Source organism: Artibeus jamaicensis, unplaced genomic scaffold (genome assembly GCF_021234435.1).
Source record: "Artibeus jamaicensis isolate MK-2021 breed Jamaican fruit bat unplaced genomic scaffold, CSHL_Jam_final scaffold_1964, whole genome shotgun sequence".
NCBI lineage: Eukaryota > Metazoa > Chordata > Mammalia > Chiroptera > Phyllostomidae > Artibeus > Artibeus jamaicensis.
Genome location: NW_026522030.1, coordinates 44,625,325 through 44,652,205, shown reverse-complemented (window position 1 = coordinate 44,652,205; position 26,881 = coordinate 44,625,325). Strand labels below are relative to the sequence as shown.

The window sequence follows — 26,881 nt, the reverse complement described above, 5'->3', positions numbered from 1 at the left end:
AGTAACTTGTGTTCCTGTGCCCCATTTGGTTTTTTGGGTTCCCACCTCCTCTTAGCTTTTGGCCTAATAGTTTCTTACTATCTTGTCAGCAATTTGATGCTTTGGAAAGTTTTTTTTTTTTTTAAATTAGTTTATTCAGCATCTTTAGTTGTTATCAGGGCATATTGGTCTGAATAACCTAGTCCTTCATAACTGAAAATAGAGATTTGAGAATTCATTCATTTTCTTGACACTCTTTTATATCTCAGGACACCTTGCTGAATGTTTCCTTCATGCATTAACTTTTTTTTTCTTACCTGTGTGTATTGTACACCATTATCCCATTTTCTTCTAGCATTGAATTTTGATATAGTGATTGCTGAAACCAGCCTGATTTCTCCTATCCTTTATAGTTGACATGCTTTTTAATTTTTTTGTATGAATAAACCACTTTTTTTAGGGTCAGACTTGGAGAAAATTTACTGTCATGAGTCCCTTAATGAGTCTCCCTCCTACAAGATTTGGCAAAGAACAGCCTCCACCTATCACAGAGAATGCAGGAGATCATCTTCATTTGTCCTTGTTTTATATATTTAGCATTCACATATACAAACATATGACCAGAGATGAAAATATGAATAATCAAGGGCATTGTTTATTGAGTGCCTACTATGTGCCAGTAACTGTACTATGTGCTTGATTTATAGCTTTAAGTATAATATATAAGTTCTCAGGGAGCTTATTGTCAATCCAAAGAGCTGTAAATATTTCAGAATAACTAAACAACTATTATTTAATTAGAGTTGTGATAAGGGCATGCATGTCAAAATATAGAGAATTAATAAAGCATAAGACAGAAAGACCAAACCTCATTTGGAAGATTTGTGTAAGTTTCTGTGAATGTCACAAATTAATTAGAGACCTAAAGGATAAGAAGGAATTGGTCAGGTGAAAAGTTATGGAATTAGCCTTGTTGGCAGAGAAGACATTATGAGTAAAGAGGAAAGTTGCCAAGGTGAGTCTGGAGAGACAAAGGCTGGGTCATACAGGCTTTGTGGGCAATGTTAAAGAACTATGAGTTCATCCTGTTAGAATTATTAGAAGGTTTTAAGCAAGAGAGATTTGACCATATTTTTGTTTTTATAATAAAGTATCACTCTCTGCAGATGTTGAAGGGCATGGGTACAAGTAGAAATGAAGACTTCAGTTAGGAGATTATTGAAAGAATCCAACAGAAGATGAAGGCATTTTGAGCTATAGTGGTGGAAGTTAAGGTCTAAAGAAGTGTGGCCCTGGCTGGGTATCTCAGTGTAAGGTTGCAGGTTCAATCCCAAGTCAGGGCACATACAAGAATCAACCAACGAATGCATAAATAAGTGGAACAACAAATTGATGTTTCTCTCTCCCTTCCTGTTTCTACAGTCAATAATTTTTTTTAATTTAAAAAATATTTAATGAAGTGTATATATTCACAAAACACATAGAAAAGTACTATCTTTGGTGTATGGTGATGGATTAAATGTGATGAGATGGTTCAGAGGGCTGCCAAGCTTTTCTCAAGGAGTCAAAGATTCCTCTTCTCGTAATATGAAACTTAACAGAGGCAAACCCAGAGTCTTTGGAGAAGGAAAGAGGGAAAGCCCTGTAAAAGGAGCTGAGTAATAGCTCTATAGCTTTGGGGACTTAGGAAAACCAGAGGAGTTCCAGCTGCGGACATGCTTTCCAGACTCAGTCCCTGGCAGTGCTCCTTCATGCCTTCCCTTGTTCTTCACAAACCACGGGTGTCATCCTGGTTTCTGGGGACTAGCCTTCTCTGACCTGGCCCTCACCAGGGCACTTTTCTCCATTTGAATTGAGCTTATCTACTTCCAGCTTCTGAGGCGAAATTACCATGTGTCCTCTTCCTTGATTAGACAAGATTTTAGTTTCCTAGTTAATAGCTGCCAGTTCTTGAGCATCCAGTTACTTCATGCCATGTACTTTACTCTTGATAAAAACCACACTATTTCATTTATTCATAACAACTTTGAGGGAGAAACATTATTACCTTTTCCCATCTTAAAAATGAGGAAAATGGAAACTGAGGGTCAAGAAGTTTAAGTGCCCAGCCCAAATTCACAAATCTTGTATTGGGAGATCTGGGGTTCCAACACTGGTTCACCCTACTCCAGAACTCTGCTTCATGGGGTGCTATCTCTGGTTCATTCTCTCTCTGCTTCACCTGAGATTCTTATCTCTGCCTGTGGGGCCGCGGGGAGCTCTGCCCGCAGAGCCCCCACCATCTACCACAGATGAGAATAAGTCTACCAAGACATGATCCACTTGGGGAGGAAAGGTGGCCTAATTCTCAAAGGAGAAGAGCCAGGAGCCTGTTTTTAAGTGGGCTTTTATTGGGTTCAATTTGCACAGAATACAGGTAAAGCCCATCAATCACTGTTAGGCAGTAAGAAGTGAACAATAAATAACATACAAAGAATTCTGAGGGCTTATTCTGAGTCAGGGTCAATTAGCTAAAGGGCTGTAAAACCTTGGGAAACAAACTCATTTCCTGCTCTGACCCTTATCAGAAAATTGAGGGCATTCTTAGCAAAGCAAGTTTCACAGGATTTTGTGCATTTTTTCTTAGGCCTGATCACCCTGGGAATCCTGCCCATTTTAGCACAGGACTGTACCATCTTCTGGCATTGTTTCAGGCTTAAGTCAGGCAGGGGAAGTAATGCAGTCAAGAGATTAGGAGACTTTTTGCAGACAGAATGAGGACTCGGGCTGTGTCAAAGCTGAGGGGTGAAGGTCCATCACCCCCTTTTTCCGTAGCCCCTCAAGTCCTTTCCTGAGGGCTCCTTTGTGACCATGCCTATCTTAGGTCATCTCTCCCTTGAGGAATCTTACTCATAATTGACTAACAGGTCAGACCCTCGGGGCCAAGCAGGGTGAAGTAAAGGGGGCAGAGGCAGCGCACCTGCCAGGGAGATAAGCCTTGTCTCCTTAGTGGCTTATGGAAACAAAGCCTTAGCCACAGGGGATTACAGCTTCTGAAACCAGGCAGGGCAGTTCCCAACATCTGCCTGTGTTTGGGAGCCCAGTCTAGAAATATTACTTGGCTTTCTAATTTTTCCCTTTGTCTAAGCATTTGATTTGCTGTTCTTAACCCTAGGCAGCACCCTGATTCTTTCTCACTTTGCCATAATGGCACACAGCATCAGAGCCACCTCTGAGAAAGCAATTTTTCTCAACTTCATTTGGAGTATTGAGAACAAGATTAATTCTCAGATAGCTTTGGTGCTTGGTCTAATCGATCATTTAATAACAAATGATTCCTATTACCGGTACCTCTTTGGCTGCATCCCTTGCCTTCCTCAAGACCCTTGATTAGCTCTGGCTGGTGTGGTTCAGTGGATTGAGCACTGGTCTGTGAACCAAAGGATTGCTGGATCAATTCCCAATCAGGGCGCATGCCTGGTTTGCAGGCCAGGTCCCCAGTAGGCGGTGCACGAGAGGCAACCACATATTGATGTTTCCCTCTCTTTCTGCCTAAAACTCTGTCTAAAAATAAATAAATAAAAATCTTTTTAAAAAAGATCCTTGATTAAAACCACTTTCTGTTTTTTACTGCTTATCTTCCTCAGAATGTTAACACAGATATGTATCTGTGTTGACAATACACTTGGTTATCAACATTTCCCAAAGCCTGAGATCCAGTAACAAAGCAGTATTAAAATTGTCCTTGCTGAGAGGAAGGACTGGCGCTTCTAGCTAGCTTTATGAAGTGAACACTAGATGGCAGCATTCACAGGTGGAACTTTCTGTTAGCCGACTAATTGGGATTCTGCCTTCACCCACACAGCCTCTCTTCCCCCAAACAGAACAGAAGCCCCGAGATCTTCCGGCTAGTCTCAGTTGAAAGAGCAGTTGGAGGATAATATTTGACAGTATTTGACAGTATACTGGACTGCAAGGTGAATATGCAGATGCCAATTAGTTTAGGCCTCTGTCTCAGGTCTCTCCCTCCACATCCTGGTTAAATTGGTGGTTCCTAGAGGATAGATAGTAGGGGATATGAGGGCCGCTGCCTTTAAATTTTTCTACACATACAGAGTAGGTAAAACATGGACTTTAGAGTTGGGCCCACATTTGATGAAATGGAATAAGAAAAGTGCAAATGCCAGCAGTAGAGAGAGCCTAGATTCTGAAGAAACACCTGCTCGGGTTAGCAGCAACACTGAACTGACACTTTGTCAGTCTCTATGTTTCAATAAATATGTGGGCCCAGGCTCAGGCTGCTGAAGTCCCTACACCTACAGGGTCTCTGCTCACATGCCTGGGTGCCTCTTTCACTGTTTCCTGACCCCTTCTGACCTTGAGCTTCTCTGACCCTTAAACAGTCTGCTTTCATGCTGGGTTCATTAACATACAGGAGATAGAGGACATTTGATGGTTAAAAGGAAGACTGCTTGCTTGCCCTGAATAATGGAATGAAGAAATAACTGGCAATGCAAATATTATAGGAGCAGGACCCCGCAGGGGCGTGTATGATATCAAGCTGCACTGAAGTGGAAATTGTAATTAAAAAGGGAAGATATGATTTGCAGTGTGCTGGCTCCTGGTCATCTTTGTCCTCAAGTCAGAGGCTGTTGTGGACCGCTCTGCCTGGTTTCAGGAATTGTAACTCTCTACCCCCTTTGGCTAAGGATGAGCAATGACCTCTGGAATGCGAGCCGAGCCCAGCCCGCAGGAGACAAAGCTTGTCTCTGGTAGAAAATGCCAGCTCAGTTTCCTCCCTGCCCCCAAAGCATGGTCGATGTCCATGGCAGGTACGACCCCTCAGAGGAGGAGCAACCTAGGCCAGACACGATCACTTAGGAGGCTTTCATGGAAGGACTGGGGGGGGGGCTGCAACAAAGAGCAATGGATTCTTGCCCCCCCTCCCCCAGCTTTGACATAGCCTGAGTCCCGGTGACCTCTGGGAGTAGAGCTTCCTGGCTCTAATCCCCTTAAACCTGAATACCTGATGGGGAGGGGTGCAGCTCCTTGCCTTGCTAGCACATGGAGTGGGGGGAGGAAAATCTGGCATCACAAAGAATTCCTGAAAACCCTGTGAAATCTGCTGTGCTAAGAGTGCTTTCATTCATATGTTAAGGGTTCGAGCAAGAAACCCTAAAACTCTTCTTGACAAACTCTGACTCACACTAAGCTCTCAGATTTCTTTGAAATGTTATCTACTGTTTGATCCTTGCCACCCTGTATTCCTGTGTATTACAACCCAATAAAAGTCTTTGAAGGAAGGGGCTCAATGCCTTTTTCCCCTGAGAAACTGGCTACTGCTCAAGGCCTTTTTCCTCTGGGAAACTGGCCACCTCTCCTCCCCAAGCAGATCACATCATGTTTCAGTCATGTTTACTCTCATCCGTGGCACACAGGGGGACTTGCGAGGAAAGTTGCCCCCAAAAGAGGCTAATACTCCTGGTGCTTCTGTAGAACGAGACTGGAGGGAGCTACATTTGGAGACAAAGTCAGTTCTTCCTAAAGCCTACTTATTGCTCCTCAGGGTTGACAGGGATAGAACCCAAGTCAGGCCAAATTCTCCAGTCCTGTGCTGTCCTTGGCACCCACTACATAGGACTGGAGAAGAATCCTTACCCTGAGACCGGGTCACAGTCAGAGCCCAGAGAGCTCCAAGGATTCCTACCCAGAAGTGAAGCCAGAATGCTAGAGTGCAATGACCCTTTCTGAATCCATGTGGTGAGTTGTGGTGTAATAAGAAATATATTTTAGTCTTCTTCTCTAGCTCCTGACACGAACTTCCTAAAACCCTTTAAGTTACTGAGTGATAGGAGCATCTTCTTTTTATTATTGATTGATTGATTCTGAGAGAGAGAGGAAGTAGGAGAGAGGAAGAGAGAGAGTTACATCAGTTTGTTGTTTCACTTATTTATAAATTCATTGGTTGATTCTTGTATGTGCCCTGACCAGGATTGAACCTGAAACCTAGGCTATGGGGCGTGATGCTCTAACCAGCTGGGCAACCCAGCCAGGGCTCAAGGGCTGTTTTTACTGATGTTTTTTTGTTATGCACCAGAGTTTAAAACAACTTGGTTACCAAAAGAAATACAATTTAACGGGATCCCCTTCTTTTGTATTCATAAGAAGCCCCTTTGGAGCACACTTGAGTTTATACAGATGAAGTGATTCAGGGTGGGGCACCTAGATAGCCTCAGGATGGGGCCGATCACCACTTAGAGATTAGAGGGTTGGCACTTTTCAGCCCCACCCCCAGACTCCAGAAAGGGGGAGAGGGGTGGGGCTACAGATTAAGCTCTATGAAAAAAATTTATTTTTATTGTTTTAAAGATCTTATTTATTTGCTTTTAGAGAGAGGAGAAGGGAGGGAGAAAGAGAGGGAGAAAAACATCAGACCTGGCTGGCAACCCAGGCATGTGCCCTGACTGCATTGCACTGATAACCTTTTGGTTCACAGGCTGGAGCTCAATCCACTGAGCCATACCAGTCAGGGCATCTTTTATTTTTATTTTTATTTTACTTATTTTTAGAGAAAGAGGAAGGGTGGAAGGAAGAGAGGGGAGAAATGTCAATGTGTGAGAGAGACGTCAATTGGCTTCTTGTACGCCTCAGCCAGGGACCTGTTGCACAACCCAGGCATGTGCTTCAGGAATTGAAGCAGTGACCTTTAGCTTTGCATGACAATGCCCAACCCACTGAGCCACACCAGTCAGAGCTTCGTGAAAAGTCTCGAACGACAAGATCTGATGAGCTCCTGGGTTGGTGAACAAATTCATGTACAAGGAGGGTGCTGTTGTAGGCAACAGATGAGTCAATGCACGCTCTCGGAGACGAAGATAGGTTTCAAAGATCTCTAATTTTATTGATTACAAAATAATAGTCTAATTATAAATTTGGTGGCCAAGCTTTACCTGCACAGGGGCGAACTTCCCCAGATGTGAACGGAGTCACATTAGCTTTTAAAGCTACAGATGGAAGTCGCGCGTGGCTCACAGACTACGGGGTTCTTATAGGGCAGAGCAAGCGAATGCGGGGTTACAGAAGCAGATGTGGCAGTTAGCTATTAGCCAGGTTGCTAAGTTAAAAAAACGGCGAAAGTCTCTAATTGGTGGGTGGGAGCTGGGGGTCTCATCTGGCGGGCCTTGGTCAGTTACCTTATTTGGCTAGGAATTTTAACCCAGCCGTTCCCTGACATTTATTTATTACCCAGTCTCAGGAACTGCAGATGCCTAACGGCTGTTTGTATGTTTCTACTACTAATGGCTATTACAGGTGCCACACACCAGTTCTATAGAGAGAGAAGCTCCTGCACTTGGGACCCTTCTGGACTTTTACCTTACGTACCTTTTCATTTGGGTGTTCATTTACCTTTCATAATAACCTTCATAATAAACTGGTAAACATAAGGAAGTTCTGTGAGCCACTCCAGCAAATATATCAAACCTGAGGAGGGGGTCATAGGAGCCTCCAATTTACAGCTGATCAGTCAGAAGCATAGGCAAAAACCTGGACTTGCTATTAGCATCTGAAGTGGGGAAGGGGATGGGCAGTCAAGTGAGACCAAGTCCTTCACATATGGGATTGTTATCAATGAGTTTGGGTTCTTATCACCTGTTGGAAAAGAATTTAAACCCAGGACAAGCAAAGGTAGATTTATTGAGGTTCTGCGGAGGGTGAGAACACTGAGATAGCGCCCCAGGTTCTGTGACCCAAATGGGGGGTTAGGGGTTCTTATTCCTTGGCAATGCAGCAGTTGCTGGGGTTAACCAAGCAGGGTGTGGGGTGGCTGGCTTTTTACCTTTTTAGAAACATTGTGATCCCACTGAAGTCCAGGTATGTGTCTGTAATCTGAGGCATTCTGGGGTTATACAAGGTTTATTGTGGGATTCAGGAAGGGAATTTCCTAAACAGGTATTGAGTTTGTCTCTGGGGTTTGTGACTTGCTTTAAATCTGAAAGATAAACTTAAGAGAAGTCAGGCCCTAGCCAGGTAGTTCAATTGGCTAGAGTGTGGTCCTGATATGCCAAGTTCGTGGGTTCTATCCCTAGTCAGGACACATACAAGAAGTAACGAATGAATGCATAAATGAGTAGAACAACAAATCAATGTTTCTTTCTCTCTCTCTCTAAAAATCTATCAATAAAAGTTTTTTAGAGAAATAAAGTCAATCAATATATATTTTTTAAAATACTAATACCCTGGGCCAGGTAGGAAGAGTATTGTCCTGCTATGCCAAGGTTGCAGGTTCAATCCCCATCAGGACACAAACAACAATCAACCAGTGAATGCATAAATATGTGGAACAACAAATCAATGTTTCTATCTCTCTTTATCCCCTCCTCTCTCTCTCTAAAATCAATAAATAAGAAATTAAAAAAAAAAAAGAAGTCAGGTTAGTTCCTGACTAACTATAGTAGTTAGTAGCTACCTATAGTAGTTTTGTAACTACCTGGTGATAACTGCCATAGTTCCAGCAGGGCTTAACCCAGTGGAGCAATTTTCAGGAACATTTTATTCCACCTGTTTCAGAATCTGATGCTCTCTCCAGGTCGACAGTGTCAGAATTGAATTAAATTGTAGAACACCTAGTTGGTGTCCCCTGAGAACTGGAGAATTGTGTGTGGGAGAAAGAAAATTTCCTCTACCCTCAAGTTTCTTTTGGTTCATCTAATAAGTAAATCTACACGAGACAGATTAATAAGAAAAGAAATAGCCAAATTTAATTATATATGAATGCATGGGAACCCCACATATATGAGAGACTCAGAGACTCTGCAAACATGAGAGGTTCAGGGATGTAAAGTTAAAATGAGGAATACATGGTTCTGAGCTAAGGATAAGTAAGGTGCCTTTGTGTTTCAAAGGGTCATTGCAGGGTGATGAAAAGAGCAGAAATTCAGTAATTAGTCATTTTCTCTGCCATATAGACAGGTTGAAGAAATGTTACCTAGGCCTGCTCTCCTGCTGCCTCTCCTCCCCCAGCCGCATTACCCTTTGCCCTTCTCTCTCCCAAGTTCCAAGTGCCCTTCTGTCTCTGTAACTTGTTTCCACAGCCCAGCTGACTCGCTTCTACAACTTCTGTAACTTTCTTTCTTTTTTCTTTTAAAAAAATATATTATTTAATTATTTTTAGAGAGAGGGAAAGGGAGGGAGAAAAAGAGGGAGAGAAACATAGATATGTGAGAGGAACATCAATTGGTTGCCTCACACACCTCCAACTGGGGACCCGGCCAGGCATGTGTCCTGACCAGGAATCGAACTGACTGGGGACTCGTGCATTGGAAAATTTTAGTTTAAGTAATAGCTAATGAGCTTAGCAATCAATGCCTGTAAAGGCTTTTGTTCCAGGAACTAAGGGTATGACCCACCCTGACTCCAGGAGACCATAAGCCATTCCACCATTGTTCCTCAGGAGGACTGCAAGCAACTCAAGATGATATCTGAGCCATTGTACTCCAGTGTGAGATGACCAGGACAAAGCTAAAGACCACTGCCTGGAGCACAGCTTAAGTCCATCACCTGGGGCACAGCCTAAGGCCAGCACCCAGGACAACAATACTGAAGTTGTTTTTCTCTAATCCAATTAATTTTTCTGTGAATTTCAAAACCCCTCACTGCACCTTGTTTCTTCCCTGCTATAAAAACCTTGGCCTGGAAAGAAAAGACAAGATAGTCTTTTGGGTATAAACCTGCCATCTTCTCAGATCGCCAGCCATCCAAATAAAGCGCCCATAAAGATTCAATCCCTGTCTCTGCTTATTGGGTTTGTCAGTGACAGGCAGCCTGAACTCCGGTGTCTTTTCTGGTTTCAAAACCTGGGACTTTTCAGTTCTCAGGCCAATGCTCAATCCACGGAGCCACACCAGCTAGGGGCTCTGTAACTTTCTATTTAAACATTTGTTTATTTAAAAAAATTAAATGAAAATAAAATAAAGTATTTTAAGAAAGGTTATTTAAGTAATTAAAGTGGGGGGTGGCGGCTGGGTAGAAGTTTCTCTTGAACCCACAGGCTGTTGATTGCCTTTAGGTCAAAGTAATCCACAAACACAGAGGAACATCTTGGGGTGACCTGTTCTGGACCCCTACAATTTCATGGTGATGTCACAAAACACTTCAGGAGTCAGTGCCCAAGGCTGAGCTAAACACAGAGCTTTGACAATGACCGACTTGGTTCTGGCACCAAATCCCTCTCGCTTCCCCCCTTGCTGCAGGCCTTGATTTATCCCAGGCTGCGGGTAATCCACTAATCTGGTCTCTAAGCAGGGTACATATTTAGGAGCTTAGTTTTACTACTTATCTTGGGATGGGGGTGGGTGATGATCAAATTGGACCCTGTTCCTTATTCCAATAAATGGGATTTTGCCTGGATTTTTTTTATTAATAGGTATCCCATGTCACTCATTAACTCTCCCGCCCAAATTATTTTAAATCCAAGTGGATTCTCTATTACCCCAGTGCCTCTAGGTCCTTATAGTGTTGGAGTTTATTCTCAAATTCAAGTGACTGGAGCTTTCTTTGAAGTTATTGCTTTCTGGAATCTCTGCCTACCCAGCTTTTTAAAAAGGTTGCCTGAGGCCAAGCTCTGGCTTCTGGTTGTGAAAGAGCCTCTCTCTACCCACCCCACAGTGGCTGTTGTTAGCAGCTGAACCACCCAGATGCCAACCTCCCAGAGGTTCCTCCTTCCCACCCTTACGTCAAGTCCTGAACTGTGAACTGGCCTCGTGACCCTTCCTGTTTCGCAGGCTCTTCAGGCCCCTCTTCAGAGGCACCACCACCAGTCAGTGCCAGCCAGATAAAGTTAGGGGGGGTTCATCTTGTGTGTGTTTTCATCTCTACTCTACTCAGTCTTCTTCCCCTTTGGGTTTTTTTTCAGGGTCTGTATTTTTGGGGGCTCCAACTCCTCCAGACATATGGACTAGCTGTTCATTTTCCGATGAAGTGTCTCTGTCTCTAATATACTTTTTTCCAAAATGAGTAGAGGAAGTCCTACGTGCTATTCCAGAGGTCATTTTTGTAGAGATAATGGGATTTGAGGAAAAAAGCACACATGGTCTATTTGCTCTTTGCTCAAGCTAGCCACTGAGTGACCTTTGAAATTGACTTTGATGCCTGCTGGTGTAAAACTCTAACCAGAGAGTGCTCGGTTATACTGCCTTGGCCAAGAATCCAGAAAATCCTATCAGGGGTCTCCAACCTTTTGGAGTCTCTGCGCCAAGAAGAAGGGTTTTCTTGGGCCATATATTTAAAGTACATTGTGACATGAATCACAAAAAAATCTCATAATGTTTTAAGTAAATTTACAATTTTGTGTTAGGCTGCATTGACAGCCATGCTGGGCTGCTTGTGGCCTGCAGCCTGCAGGTGGGACTCCCCCGCACATGCAAACACTCAGCAGAGGCTACCCACGCGAATGTGTCACCCAACGCCATGAGGGTCAAGGTTTGCCTATATCTAAAACTATCTGTTGCTGTTCACTAAAGCCATCACAGGGAGTTCCTCCTTTCTTCCATTAGCAGACGTCTCAAGTAGATGCCTAGAAGCTGCTGCATCCCTGCCCTCGTCACTCTCTCAACCTGTAGCCCTGCCTGGCAGGCTTTAGATCTGGTGTAATCACTCTCTCAGAGGTCACAGGAGTCTCCTCAGTGCAGACTTCGGTGAATTGTTTCCTGTTTCCCTTCCCCCTCACCTCTCCGGAGAACCTGGGCACAGTGTCTGCACTTGTGCCTGACATCTCCCCGCTCAGAGCCTCAGGCCTCAGTTGCCAGGACTCTAGGCCATCCTGTGTCTCCTCTTTCTGCAGACTTTTCTTTGTTTCCTTCAGGGACCTTGCTTTCTCTTCAAATATGGGTGACCCTCAAGGTTTGAACAGGTCTGTGTTGTCAAATCCTTTTCAGGGAGCTGCTTCCCCGTGGAAATAAACGGTTCTCAGGCCCAAATCCCTAGACCAGACTTCTGACCTCAGTTCTACTTTACCACTGGCCCGCTCTATCCTGCCTTGGGTACCGCTCCCTACCACCACAAACTCACCTCCTGGGAGGCAAAGTCAACTTTCTACACCCCGAACCTACTTTCCTCCTGGACAATTTTATTTTCATTGTGTCTGCCAATATCCTTCCATTTTTCTAAACTTAAAACTCTGGAGTGACCTTTTATTATTCCCTTTATCATGTCTCTTACCTATAAATAGTAAGGGTCTTCATCATATCTTACTAATATTAAGAACTATTTTTGTCTTAAAAATGTTTAAACTCTTTGTAGTATTAACAATGAAATAAAGCATACGTACTTTGTATTCTGACTGTGAGGGTCCCTGACTCCCTTCTCCTTAGTCTGTTTACCAATAAAGAGAGAAGTGGAGCTTCCCAGCATGCAGAAGTGGCTCCGGGACTGATTTTGACCAATGAGCTCTGGGACTGATTTTGACCAATGAGATTCAAGAGGAGGTCTTTTGATTCGTCCATTAGGCGAGGCTTTACATATACGATGACTTGAGTTCTTTTTTTTTTATTTAGTTATTTTTCAAGTACATTTTTCTGTTTTTTACTCCCATCCCAGCCCCCTCCGCCCCATTCTCCCCACCTTCGTCCCACCTCCACCCCCCCTTAGTTCTTGTCCCTGTGTCCTTCATACTTGTTCCTTAATGACTTGATTTCTTAATTCAATTTCTGTATTTTCTTTTTTTCCATTGAGATATAATAGCCTATTGTATTAGTTTTAGATGCACAACATAATGATTGCAAAATGATCACCACAATAAGTCTAGTTTACATCCATCACCACACATAATTACAATTTTTTATTGTGATGAGAACTTTTAAGATCTATTCTCTTAATAATTTTTAAACCTAATTGTAAGCTATAGTCACTGTGCTGTATATTATAGGCCCAGGACTTATTTATCTTATAACTAGGAGTTTGTACCTTTGGAATACCTTCACTCATTTCACCTACCTCCCACCTTTGGCAACCACCAATCTGTTTTCTGCATCTATGAGTTCCTTTTTTTCTTTTCTTTTTTTTTTTTAGATTTCACATGAGACCATACAGTATTTGTTTTTCTTTGTTTTACTTACTTCACTCAGTATAGTGTCCTCGAGGTCCACTCACATTTTCACAAATGAAAGGATTTTCTTTTTATGGCCGAATAATATTCCACTGGAATGATATACCAAATATACACCACATTTTCTTTATCTGGTCATCTGTTGAGAGACACAAAGGTTGTTTCACCTATATTTTTTTATTAAAGGTACAGAATAATTTCCCCAAGGGAGGTCTTCACTTTGAACCATGTTCTCAGGGTGCTTTACATTTTGGTCTTTCTTGAGGCCAGAGAGATGACTTTACCACTCACACATCTCCATGGGTTTTTGTAAGGAAGAAGTGACCAAGCAGAGTCCCATGGATACAGAAAGTGGAATAAGTCTGGGGGTTTCCAAAGTCTGGGGGGAGGGGAAAGGGAAGCCACTACTTGGTGCCTCCTTGGAGCGCGCCCATGCCCTTCTCTTAAGCATGTACTTTTTTTTTTTTTTTTAATCTGGGAGTCTCCATGGAACTTGCAACCAGAACACTGAGCAGCAAAACCTCTGGACCTGTCTCCAAGGCCTCTTTTCTCTGACTTTTCAGTGAGCTTTGCCTAGGCTCTCCTGTTGCTTCTTGTCTTAAGCCCTTCCTTGTTTCACTGCCCCTACTTTAATAAGTGATTTCTCAAAATAAAAACAAAAAAGGAAATAAACACTTAATGGATATGAGGTTTTCTTTTGGAGTGATGAAAATGTTTTGGAACTAGATGGTGATGGGGTTTGTATACATTGTGATTGTCCTAAATGTCACTGAATTGCTTATTTTGAAATGATTTATTTTATATTATGTGAACTTCACCTCAAATTTAAAAAAAGAGTCCCATTAGTAGAAACATTATCCTGCCCTAATTGTTCTTCCTAGAGAGGAGGGATGGGGAAGAGTGTGGTAGAAATGGCATATAGATGCGTGAGTCACAAACTCGTGCTAAGGACCAAGAATTCTCCACCTTCTTTCCTTCTCCTCTCCTGTGTTTAACTTGGGGATATTCACTGTGAAACAGATTGGCCTCACGTCAGATCAGGAAGGGAAAAAAAGTCTGTGGTGACCTATGAGAAGCATGTCATAGAAAATAATTCCATTATCCTGAAGGCCAGCATAAAATACATATGAACCAAGAGTTACTTGATGCAGCCCTGACTGGCCTAGCTCAGTGGATTGAGTGCAGGCCTGTGAACCAAAGGATCGTGGTTCAATTCCCAGTCAGGGCACATGCCTGGGTTGCAGGCCAGTTCCCAGCAGGGGACGCAAGAGAGGCAACCATACATTGATATTTCTCTCTCTCTCTCTCTCCTTCCCTTCCCCTCTAAAGATAAATAAATAAATAAATCTTATAAAAAAAGAGTTACTTGATACAAACCCCAAAGTTTGTTATATAGCTGCTTTTATTCTTATTCTTAAAAATAATGTTCCCAAATAATGTTCTGGCTTGTGTAATTGTGGGAAAGAGGGTTTCAGAAATTCACCCAGAAAAATCACTGTTGTGATTGCTTTTTATTCACCCCATGAGACTGCTCTCGGAAGCCCTCACCTTGAATCATTATAAAGACTCAGCTGTTCCCCAGCCTCCCAGATCAGTTTCTGTTACTGAGTGACTATTTGCAAAATGTCCCTCCATGCTGAAGGGGACATCCTGACAGAACTAAAACTTTTGGACTTCTTGCCACTGCTTGGGCCAGCAGTGCAGTACCTGCAGTTTCAGCCTGGGATCTCAGGCCCGGGGACAATTCCAAACTTTGGGCATGGAGGGATTGTCTGAGTTGTGGTGGCACCTCTTGCAAGCTAATAATTTGGAGTTCCTTTTGATATTTTTCAACATCTATTTGTTATTTGCTGTTGGAATTCTTTTAATTCTTTCTCCAGGTGGTGAAATCAGTGAGTTCTGGCAGATGTGTAAGTGGCTCCTCATGGAAACCTGGATGACAGGGTGCCCTGGTGCTGGCTCGTTCCTGCTGGTTCAGTTTTTTAGGATTGGTGCTCAGATCATGGCCTGAGTGGCCTTTCCCTGATCTGGATCTCACAGGAGTACTTTGGGGAGGTTTTACATCTTGTTTAGTGCTTAAGAGACTCAGCATCCAACCAGCTCTGAGGCTGTCCATCCATGGCATTCAATAATGAAGACATGTATTAGGGCTAGGGGGCTGGGTGACGAAGTACCCAAATATCCTACCAATGTCTTCCTGACATTCATTATCCTGTACTGGACGTTACTCTGAATTTATCATATTCACAGGTCTTTTGAATGATATGGCTTTTGCCATTTTGAATCCTGTGGGCATATACGATGAAATTTCTGCCCAGCCTGACCATGCAGCTTAGCTGGTTAGAGCATTGTCCTGATACACCAAGGCTGCAGGTTCAATTCCTGGTCAGGGCACATACAGAAATCAACTAAGGCATGCATAAATAAGTGGAACAATAAATCGATGTTTCTCTCTCTTTCAAAAGAAATCAATGAAAAAAAAAAAGATTTCTGCCTATGAAATGACCAAAGAGGTCTTGTTCCTATTGCATCATGTTGATTTACTGAAGTTAGGAAATTATGATGCAAACAATAAATAGCAATCTCTGCAAATATTTAGGTTTGTAAAGAATACTTTGGCAGTAGAAGAAGAGGGAAGAAAGGGGAACGAACATTTCACTTATTCATAACTCACAGTGACTGCGTGTGAGGAAAAGAGGTGGAACAAGGCTAAGATCTGCTACAATGTACGCTTTCAGTAAGTGGCAGAGCCAGGGCTCGGCCACAGCGACCGTGGTCAGAGAGCTGAGTTTCTGCTTCCCTCTCACAGCAAATGGTTACTTGCTTGAGGAGGTTCCTGGCTTGCTCAGAGTATTAATGTCTCCCGTGTGAAATTTTTCCTTTATAAAACACATTGCATTTAAAAAATATTTTTATTAAAAAAAATTAACTTCAAAGGGAAGAAACAGAACAAGAAATAAACTCTGTTTTCTACTGGTTTTATGGAAATAGCAGTACTAACTACTTTGGGGATGAAATTCACCATCTGAACAAGGTCACTCAGAGCCAGGTAGTTATGTTGGTGGGTTGGTGGCCAGCCCTGCTTTGAAATCCTGTCACTACTACAAGAGCAGCCCAGGTTTGGAAGCAAATGTGTGCTCATTGCCTGTTCCTAAGAGTGAATGAACTATTGCTCTTTTAGGCTTTGTAACAGTCAGTCTTTTGCTTTCTGTCCTTCTACCCTGCTGTGCTGCTCAATGAGAAAGCCTTGAAGGATGATCCTCTTCCAATGTGTGTTTTCCGCCATCCACTGCCACAGCCATTTGTGTGACTCCACTTTCTCTTCACTGCAATAAACAAAGACACGCATCTACATCACAACTTTGCTCTTTGGTAAATCCAGGGACTCTAACCAGACACTTGCAGAGCCTCAGCTGAGAGGTAAGTAGATGTCTCTTTAAAGGAATTCACACTGAGCTGTTAATGAGGCTTGGCATGGCAGTAATTGTTTGTACAGAGTGGTTAACACAAATGTGTTTCTAACTAGTTATAGTGGGAAGGGATAGTTCTGGACAGAGGCCACTGGTATCCCTGTGTTCCCTGCCCCCCCCCCCCACAACCTCCCTCACCACTCAACCCTTAGACAGCCAGGAAAGAAAATTCAGGTACCAAGCTATGTCTTAATCTTCTGACAAATTCTGCTTCTCTCAAAAATCAAAGCATCTCCTGGGAGCCAGGACTGCTTGGTTCTCTAACTGGGAACCTACAATACATACATTACTTAATTCTACCTTAAGTAAAGAGCCTGTGGGTTCCCAGTATAGCATTAAACCCAGCACTACAATGCTAGCATTCATAGTGCCAATATCTAGACCTCATTTCAATGAGAAGAAATATGCCACTGTTATTTCAGTTTTTTCTGTCATTCATAACCTATCATAACTTCAATAACAAGGTCTGTATATCCCCAAAGGCAGGGATTTGGAGGTAGTGAGTCCTTAAAGTAATACAACTAGTCCCTCCTGTTTTCCTTTGAAACAAGATATTAGATGCTAAATCGGAGTGTCAGTCAGTTGCAAGAGCAAATCCTGAACATGGATCCAAGCATATAATATTTGTAGCTCTAAGCTTCTTTAAGGGTTGAAGAACGTTTACTCAATGTTTAAACAATTTTTTATTTACTAGAGAGAGAAGAGTGATTTATTGTTCCACTCGTTTATGCATTCATTGATTGATTGCTATGTGCCCTGATTGGGGATCGAACCCACAACCTTGGTGTATCGGGAGGACTCTCCCTCTCTAACTAGCTGAGCTACCCAGCCAGGGCACAATGTTGATTGTGTGCTAATCTCTGTGCTGGGCATATCAAAGATGCTGCTCTGCATTTATTCTGCTTTGTGATTTCTGTGGATTTGATAGAAAAGTATAATGCAGTGGAGGAGAAGAGGGCAAAAAAATACTTCAAAGCATTTTCCCAGATTCTTCTAAGACCCTCAAACCCAGCAATATATTCCTTTCTATTCCTACAAAGATGCTCCCAGATTGCTCTACCAGGTGATCATGAGTCCAGTTTTGTAGGGATTACACATTCCTCAAGACGGTTTCCCCTTCCCAATCAGAAAGTGGCTGTGGGCAGAGAAATGCTCAAAAGAGACAAATTGTTCCCTCTCCTCAGCCCTTTTTTCTAGCCGACACTGCCAAATAATATTGGGCGGGGGCTCTGTGGGGGGATTCCCTCCCCCACCCCATCCGCCAGGGATGAGAAAAAGTCTACCAAGACGTCATCTGCTTGGGAAGGAAAGTGGCTGATCTCTCAAAGGAGAAGGGCCAGGAGCCTTTTGCTCAATGGGCCTTTACTGGGTTCAATTTGCACAGGAATACAGGTAAAGCTCATCAATCATTGTCAGGCAGTAAGAAGTGAACAATAGATAACGTACAAAGAATTCTGAGGGCTTATTCTGAGTCAGGGTCAATTAGCTAAAGGGCTGTAAAACCTTGGGAAACAAACTCATTTCCTGCTCTGACCCTTATCAGAAAATTGAGGGCATTCTTAGCAAAGCAAGTTTCACAGGATTTTGTGCATTTTTTCTTAGGCCTGATCACCCTGGGGATCCTGACCATTCTAGCCCAGGACTGTACCATCTTCTGGCATTGTTTCAGGCTTAAGTCAGGCAGGGGAAGTAATGCAGTCAAGAGATTAGGAGACTTTTTTGCAGACAGAATGAGGACTCGGGCTGTGTCAAAGCTGAGGGGTGAGGGTCCATCACCCCCTTTTTCCGTAGCCCCTCAAGTCCTTCCCTGAGGGCTCCTTTGTGACCATGCCTATCTTAGGTCATCTCTCCCTTGAGGAATCTTACTCATAACTGACTAACAGGTCAGACCCTCGGGGCCAAGCAGGGTGAAGTAAAGGGGGCAGAGGCAGCGCACCTGCCAGGGAGATAAGCCTTGTCTCCTTAGTGGCTTATGGAAACAAAGCCTTAGCCACAGGGGATTACAGCTTCTGAAACCAGGCAGGGCAGTTCCCAACAATATTGCTTCTGTATTTCTCAGATTATGTCCCTCATATAGAAGTTAGATTCATCAATGGCTCTACTTGCAATAGTTCAGTTTCTCACAGCAACTGTATGAGCTGGGGACTGTTGTCATCTTCGCTTTGAAGAGTCTGGAGTTTAAATTCATCCAAGGTTACCAAGCCAGTGAGCAGTGGAGGCAGGATTTGAAGTTGGGCAATATGACTCCAAAATGTGTATTTGACCCCTAAGCCATATTACTTCCCTAATGTACGTTATGAATTCCTGCTAATATATACCTTTCATGTCTAGGCATTACCATATCATTTGGTTTAGAAGATACTAGAGGATCATAAAACACATGAGATTTTTGGGAAGAAATATTTTTATTGAGAGTGAGAGAGAGGGAGAGGCTTTTTTTTTTTTTGGCTAACAGTTTAAAGGCATCGTGGTCTCAGTTATGGCTCATTCCAGGTTCTCAAATGATATCATTAGAACTGGATATTTCTTTTCCTTTTTTTTCTTTATCCTTTTCTCTGTGATTAAGCAACTTTTGGGGGAGGTTGTTACCTGCATTAAATTTAATCCTAACTCTCCCAGTAGTTCCCAGTCGAAGTCCTGGACTGAGTTAGCTTGATAAGTTAAGATGGTAATGGACAACAATGAACATGGTCTTCTTTGCGAGGCCTGTCTCCCACGCCTTTGAACCTCTGCCCATGTCATTTCCTCTGCCTACAAGATGCCTTCCCCCTCCACTTGTCATTTGATTTGATATTTAGATTTCAGTTTAAAAATGAAGGCTTTCCTTAGCAAAGCCTTCAATGCATTCTCTAAGTTGTTTCTCTTGCTATTATTTCTCATAGCACTTCTTATCTTTAGATTGATTACCAGGATTTATATAATATACAATACAATATAATGTGGTATAACATAACACAATACAATATAAATGCATTATATCCAGCACATACTAGAGCCAGGAAGCATTTTAGTCTTTGGGGATACAACAGTGGAGAGGCGGTTGTTTCCGATCTCATGGAGCTTAAGGAACACCGTTGGAAAATAAACATACAGGATCAGAACAAGTGAAAATATAAGCATGACGATAAACACTAAAGCAAGGAGAGGGATATAGCATGACTTGTTTTAGTGCTATTTTAGATCAGGTGGCAAGGACAGGTCTCTTCAATGATGTGACACTGAGGGAGCAAGTCATATCAGGGGAGAGTATTCCAGGCAGAGGGAACAGCAAGTGCAAAGCAAGAAAGCTAGAGCCCAAAGATCTGTGCTAGAGGTGCATACCTACAGATAGGAAAATGGCTAAATCAGTTATGTTGTATGTTAGAATATTATATAGCTATTCATTATTACTCTTACATAGCTATTTATCTAATTCATTATTTTAACATATATAAAGCCTTGCCCCTACCAGAGATTAGGAATTCACCTCTATTTTTGTGTGTAGCTGTATTTTTATATTTCTTTTATTTGCCTGGAATTTATTTTGGTGAGGAGTGAAACTCTGCCTTGAACATTTTTCCAAATTCTTACCCTTTTTTTTAATGTATGAAGGTTATATATATACTAAGCTATTCCTTGGGATCTTGGCTCCGTTCGTCTGACTACTGTGTCTTAGGCCAGTGTCCCGCTGCTTTTCCCCTGCTTTACTAAGACAAGTTTCCAAACAAAAGGAAAACAAACATGCCTATAAAAGCAAAATAATAATGCCTATATTTTTTCTTTCATTCAACAGTTATATACCATTTGACATATTTGCTTTATATGGCTATCTTTTAAACCTGTGTACCACTTCAAAATAAGTTATAGACATCATATACTCTCTCCCTAAATATTTTGTACTCCTAGGAATAAGAACACTGTCCTACATACCATTATCACACCTAAGATAGTTAGCAAAATTTTTTGATGTCATGCAACACCCAGCCTTATCTTTTTTAGTGAATGTTTTCAGCCAGAATTGAATCAGACATCTTGTGTATATCATACTGTTGCAATTTTTAAAGTTCTATTGTCCTCGTTATGATAAAAAATACTAACAACTCTTGTTTATTATTTCAGATAAAAATAAGACTTATTTTGTAAAGTTCTAAAAATTACTATTAGATTTTTACTAGACTTCAATTAAACCTATACATTATTCTATGCAGAAGTTATCATTTTTACTATATATAGATTTTCTTTATAGGATTATCTGATGTCTCAGTATTTATTAAAAAATTGTTTAATGTCTCCTGGTAAACCTTTACGTTTTTATAATATACATCTTGAATATTTTTTGAATTGTTGTTCTGTTACAGTTATCCCATTTTCCCCCTTTATTCCCCTCTGCCCTACAAATCTCTTCCCCCACCCCCCCACATTTCCCCACTTAAGTTCATGTCCATGGGTCATACATACAAGTTCTTTGGCTTCTACATTTCCTATACTATTCTTAACCTCCCCCTGTCTATTTTCTATCTACCATTTATGCTACTTATTCTCTGTACCTTTTCTCCCTCTATCTCCCTTTCACTACCCTACTGACAACCCTCCATATCATCTCCATTTCTGTGACTCTGTTCCTGTTCTAAGTTGTTTGCTTAGTTGTGGGTTTTTTTCAGGTTTGGTTGTTAATAACTGTGAGTTTGTTGTCATTTTACTGTTCATAGTTTTGATCTTCTTTTTCTTAGATAAGTCCTTTTAGCATTTCATATAATAAGGGCTCAGTGATGATGAACTCCTTTAACTTTACCTTATCTGGGAAGCACTTTATCTGCCCTTCTGTTATAAATGATAGCTTTGCTGGATAGAGTAATCTTGGATGTAGGCCCTTGTCTATCATGACTTCAAATACTTTTTTCCAGCCCCTTCTTGCCTGCAAGTTTTCTTCTGAGAAATCAACTGATAGTTTAATGGAAACTCCTTTGTAGGTAACTGTCTCCTTTTCTCTTGCTGCTTTTTAAGATTTTCTCGTTTTCTTTAATCTTGGCTAATGTAATTATGATGTATCTTGATGTGTTTCTCCTTGGGTACAACTTTTTTGGGACTCGTTGAACTTCCTGGAATTCCTGAAAGTGTATTTCCTTTTCTAGATTGGGGCAGTTTTTCTTCATTATTTCTTCAAATAAGTTTTCAGTTTCTTGCTCTTCCTCTTCTCTTTCTGGCACTCCATGATTTGGATGTTGGAGTGTTTAAAGATGTCCTGGAGGTTCCTAAGCCTCTCCTCAATTTTTTGAATTCTTGTTTCTTCATTCTGTTCTGGTTGAATGTTTCTTTCTTCCTTCTGCTCCAACCTGTTGATATGAGTCCTGGTTTCCTTCCTGTCACTGTTGGTTCCCTGTAGATTTTTCTTTATTTCACATAATGCAACCTTCATTGCTACTGGGGTCTTTTTTATGCTGTTGCAGTACCCAGTGAGTTCCTGGAGCATCCTAATAACCAATGTTTTGAACTGTACATCTGATAGTTTGGCTATCTTCTATTCGCTTAGATGTATTTTCCCTGGAGCTTTGATTTGTTCTTTCATTTGGGACATTTTTTAAAAATCTCCTCACCTGTCACATAGTAAGGGGCAGAGCCTTAAGTGTTCACCAGGGCAGGGCAATACACAACAATTTGTTGTGATGCTGTATGTGGGGAAGAGGTCTGAGAGGGAACAATGCCACTTGCTCCGCTCTCTGCCAGTTTTCAGTCACTTCCCCTGCTACCCATAATCAAATTGGGCCCTTCTGGTGCTGATTCCCAGGTGGGTGGGCTTGTGTATGTTTTGGGACCCTGTGGGTCTCTCCAGTGAACTTCCCTGTGAGGCTGGGAGTTTCTCCTGCTGCAGCCTCAACTCCCACAGGTGTTTTCAATCAGAGGTTTGAGGCTTTATTTCCCTGAACTAGGTTTCTGGGTGGTGTGGTCTGTCTCACTCCCTAGTTGTTCCTCCCAGTTTATCTGCACGTGAATGTGGGACTGCCCAGTCTTCAAGCCACTGCGTTGTCTGGTCCACCAGCCACCGCCATGCTGAGAGTCCTGTCTGCCAGCTGCTGGTCTCCGCCCTCCTACTGGTCAGGATGAATGTTTCTTCTTTGACTCCTTGGTTGCTGGACTTCCATACAGTTTGATTTTCTGGCAGTTCTGGTTGTTTTTGTTTTTAAATTTGTTGTCCTTCTTTTGGTTGTTTGAGGAGGCACAGTGTGTCTATCTACCCATCCATCTTGTCATGAAGTCCCAAATCTTGAATATTTTCTAAAATCATTTTTATTTTTCAATTAGAGTTGAGATACAGTATTATATTAGATTCAGGTAAACATCTCCATGATTAGATATTACATAACTTTTTAAAAGACATTATTTAGCCTATTATGTGATCATCCCCAAAATTCTTGTACCCATCTGACACTATACATAGTTATTAGAATATTTAAATCTTAAATACTAAGTGTTAATATTGTTTCCAAGTATTTATTTTATTGCTATTATGAATAATGTTTTTTATTTTCTAAGATATCATTGCTAATATAAACAAAAAGGTATTGAAACTCATGAGATATCTGGAAATTCTTATTAGTTCAGATTGCTTTCAGTTGATTATTTTGATATTTATAAGTAGTTCACAAATAATGACATTTGGCTCCTCCTATTTAATACTTCACTTAATGCACTTTCACGCTTTAATACAAGGGCTGTGGTTTCCAAAATAATGTTAAATAAACATGTTGACTGTGGGCATCCTTGCTTGTTTCTGAATTTGTTTCATTATCATTTGAAATGTAGACTGTGACTAATTCTTATTCTCTCCACTCCACTGAGGACACCTTTCTTAGTCAAAGTATCCCTTTATCTAATTGATTAGCTTACAACTATCTTTAGTAAGTTCCAGTTCTGAAAAATACTTTTTTATTTTCCACTACCATTTACCCCCTTATGCCTTCTCTGAAAAAAAATACTTGACTGAACTTCTATGTCTATAGGAATGCTTTATATATATCATATTTACACATTATCTAAATAGCTGAATGCAAGGAAGAAACTATACAAAAGAGGACCAACTTGGATCAACATCGAAATATTTTCTTCTAGCCATAAGAATGTGACAATCTCTATAAAAGTATGGTAGTAGTAAGTAAAAATTCTATGTATTTTGTTGACAAAATCATGTCACTTAAGTATATGATAAAATTATCTACTTTCTTTCTTCTAGATTGCAAGATGTATAAGATCTCAACCTAAAGACTCAGTCAGGGACTGTTAGAGTTCAAGCAGATAGGATTTTGAAACCTATGTAGAAACTATCAGCTACAGGAATTACTTCCCCAAATCATGGTTATAATGAACTTAGGCATGCTGGCTTGACATGGGACAGAGATCCAATCAAAGTTCAACCAGGAAAACAAATCACTCCGGGCACTTCAGGCAGAGAATTAATTTTGGGAATATAGTGTTTACAGCAACACTGAAGAAGAGGAAGTCAGGGGAAGCTGTCACTGGCTTCCATGTGTACACCATTGCTGTGGACCCACAAATCACTAATCTGTGACTGCCACACAGGTCAGGAAATTACACGACCTAGCCACCAATCATCATCATTGTTTTGTTGTACAGAGGTGAGTGACTAACAGTGGAACACCTGTGATCATTACAACACTTCCCACCTGCCTCATCTCACACACCTGCCCCCACTGCCAGAAGAAATAGCTTCTGCCTCATTTCTGCTTTTAAAGTACTGCAGACTGTATCTTGTGGCTGCCTATAAATTGCATCCAAGATCCTGTAGGCAATGGGGTCTGAGAAATATAGTTCCAAGATTCCAGCATGTATGATATAGAGAAGAGCCTAGAATAAAATGATAATGCATCTTGAGTTAAAAACAAAACAAAACAAAACAAAACAAAAATCCCAGCTTATTTCTCTGGCTACTCTGCAACCATACAGAGTTTTCTACCTATATTTAAACTTACAAAAAATAACAATGGTGAAAATAGAATGCTTCCTCCTAATTTAATGCAACTATCCCTTATCAAAGGAAGGCATGGCCACTTTTTCCCACAGAAGGGGACAGCCAAAATCTTATAAGTCACCATATTATTTCTGAATGACATTTGTAGTTCAGTCATAATCCCCTTTTGATAATCTGTACACACTGCTTTCATTAATTTATAACATTAACTTTGACCCACATACCTTACATAAAATGATATGAAAAGGAGAAAGAGAAAAGAGAAATAAGTTGAGAAAGTATATACATAATAAAACATGGAAAAGCGTACATAGAAATTCATCCTCCTTTCTGCAACTATTGGACTATAGCTTGTGTTTATAGTCTCCTTCATCCACTACCTGTTCCCTATTCTCTATTTCCTCAGCCAGTACTTTACTGTAGGTGGTCATGGTTCTTTACCAGTAGTAGAATGACCCAAACCACCATTTCTGAGGGATCTGAACTCTTACTGGCTCTGTCTGTATTGGGTTGCTATAGTTTTTCTTAAAACTTATGTATTTATTTATTTTTAGACAGAGAGGGAGGGAGGGAGAAAGAGAGGGAATGAAACATCAGTGTGTGGTTGCTTCTCATGCATCCCCTGCTGGGGACCTGGCTGGCAACCCAGGCATGTGCCCTGACTGGGAATCAAACTGGCGACCATTTGGTTCTCAGGATAGCACTCAATCACTGAGCCACACCAGCTAGGGCACGTTGCTATAATTTTTCATTACAGTTTAGCCACTGGAAATGGAAGTACTAAGGGATACTTTAGAAAATACCCTGAATTTTAGATATACTCTTTATTTTCAATGTGAAGCAGTAAACCTATTTTTGGTTTATAATTAGTATCAATTGCCCCAGTTGATAAAGCAATCTCTTCTTTGTGGATTCAATGGCATAATGTCCAGGTGGCAGTTTGAACTTCTAGTTCAATGGGATCCTTGTATTTGCTGAAAGAAGCATTTCTTTCTTTGGAACTAAGTTCTCTAAACAAACAGAGCCCAAAACTGTCGAATGAGGAAAATCTCATTTTTGAAGCTCATCTTTAGCTCTATGGCCATTTTTAATCTGAACTCACTAAATAAATGAGTGAATGGGGTGGTTGGGGAATAATTCTGGCTGCACACACAGAAAGGATGCTCTTGTTTAAATGAACAAGTGAATAATCCAGTGATTACTGGGAAACTTGTCCACAGTTGGTGCTCTTTGGTGAACATTCACATGGAAAGCTAGTTATCTTCTCACTCTGTGACATTCTAAGAAATCCATCCACATACCTCTCTTCTTATCACTCATACTTGGGTCTGGTTGTGCAAGACCATTAAGTGCTGTCCCAGAGTCAGTGGGATCTGTATCTATGGACAGCTCTCCTTCCAAATGAACTATTTCCAGTGCTGTCCATATGGAGAACTTCTCTTATCTGTCTCCCTCAAGGCAATTCCTGATGAAAATTGTCGGGAGCCGACCAGCAGCCATTCCTTGACACAGTTGGGATGGATGAGTTGCATCTGCATGCAGAGGCAACTGTGGCTGGATTTCCTGTCTATCTGTCCCTTGCATGTTTGTTGTTGAGATTAATAGGTGGTAGGATTTTTAGACACCTGCATTTCAGGTTCAATGAGCTGCATAATTCCAATGAAGTTGTACAAAATGATTTCTTGGCCAGAGAACAAAGTTTCCCCCTAATGAAGTAGCCCCTGAATATCTAAAAGTTGATGGAGTAACAGCCCCTCCTCTACCTTGGACAGGAATATATATTAATTAGAATTAGTCAAAGAAACAGGAGAAGCTGGTTAGCTACTACAAACTAAGCATGTAGAAACAATTACCAAGAAGTTAGAGTCCATATTACATAAAGAAACATTTTATACAGAAAGATAGATAGCTAAGTTAGACATCACAAAGGCCTTATAATGAATTTCCTAACCTCTGCTTGGTCTAGCGTATCCTTTTGCCCCATGTCAAATTCTAAGAACTTTAATAAACAATAAGACATTCAAACTCTGTACATAGAGCTATTCCAAATTGTCTGATTAATAGTTCTCCTGGTCAAAACAACTTTTGTTTAACATAACTGAAACTATGGAAATTCTTATACTTTTCCTGGTTACCTCTGTATCAGTTTTTTCTGCTTAACTGATCGTGCCATGCACCTGTTCCTTTAATATTATATAACAATCTCTATAAAAATAAAGCCTAAATCAAACTCTGAGAGTTTGATCAGACCCTCAGAGGCTGGCTGTTGTCCGGCATCCAGTTGGGTGTCTGACTCATCATTTGTCACCTGTGCCATCCATTCTGCAGGGACCTTGAACCCTGCTGAGGCTGGACCCTGGCAGAAAACTAGTTTTGTAGCAGTTCCTT

The 26,881-nt window shown here is 41.3% G+C and overlaps 1 long non-coding RNA gene across 1 annotated transcript in view; it reads right to left on the bottom strand.

The window, feature by feature from the left end:
• LOC128626010 (uncharacterized) overlaps window positions 1-26,881 on the bottom strand; it is a 37,191-nt gene that overhangs the window by 4,022 nt on the left and 6,288 nt on the right. The window contains exon 2 of the long non-coding RNA XR_008389895.1: window positions 13,071-13,199. This is a non-coding gene — a long non-coding RNA (uncharacterized LOC128626010). The remainder of the gene's footprint in view (window positions 1-13,070; window positions 13,200-26,881) is intronic.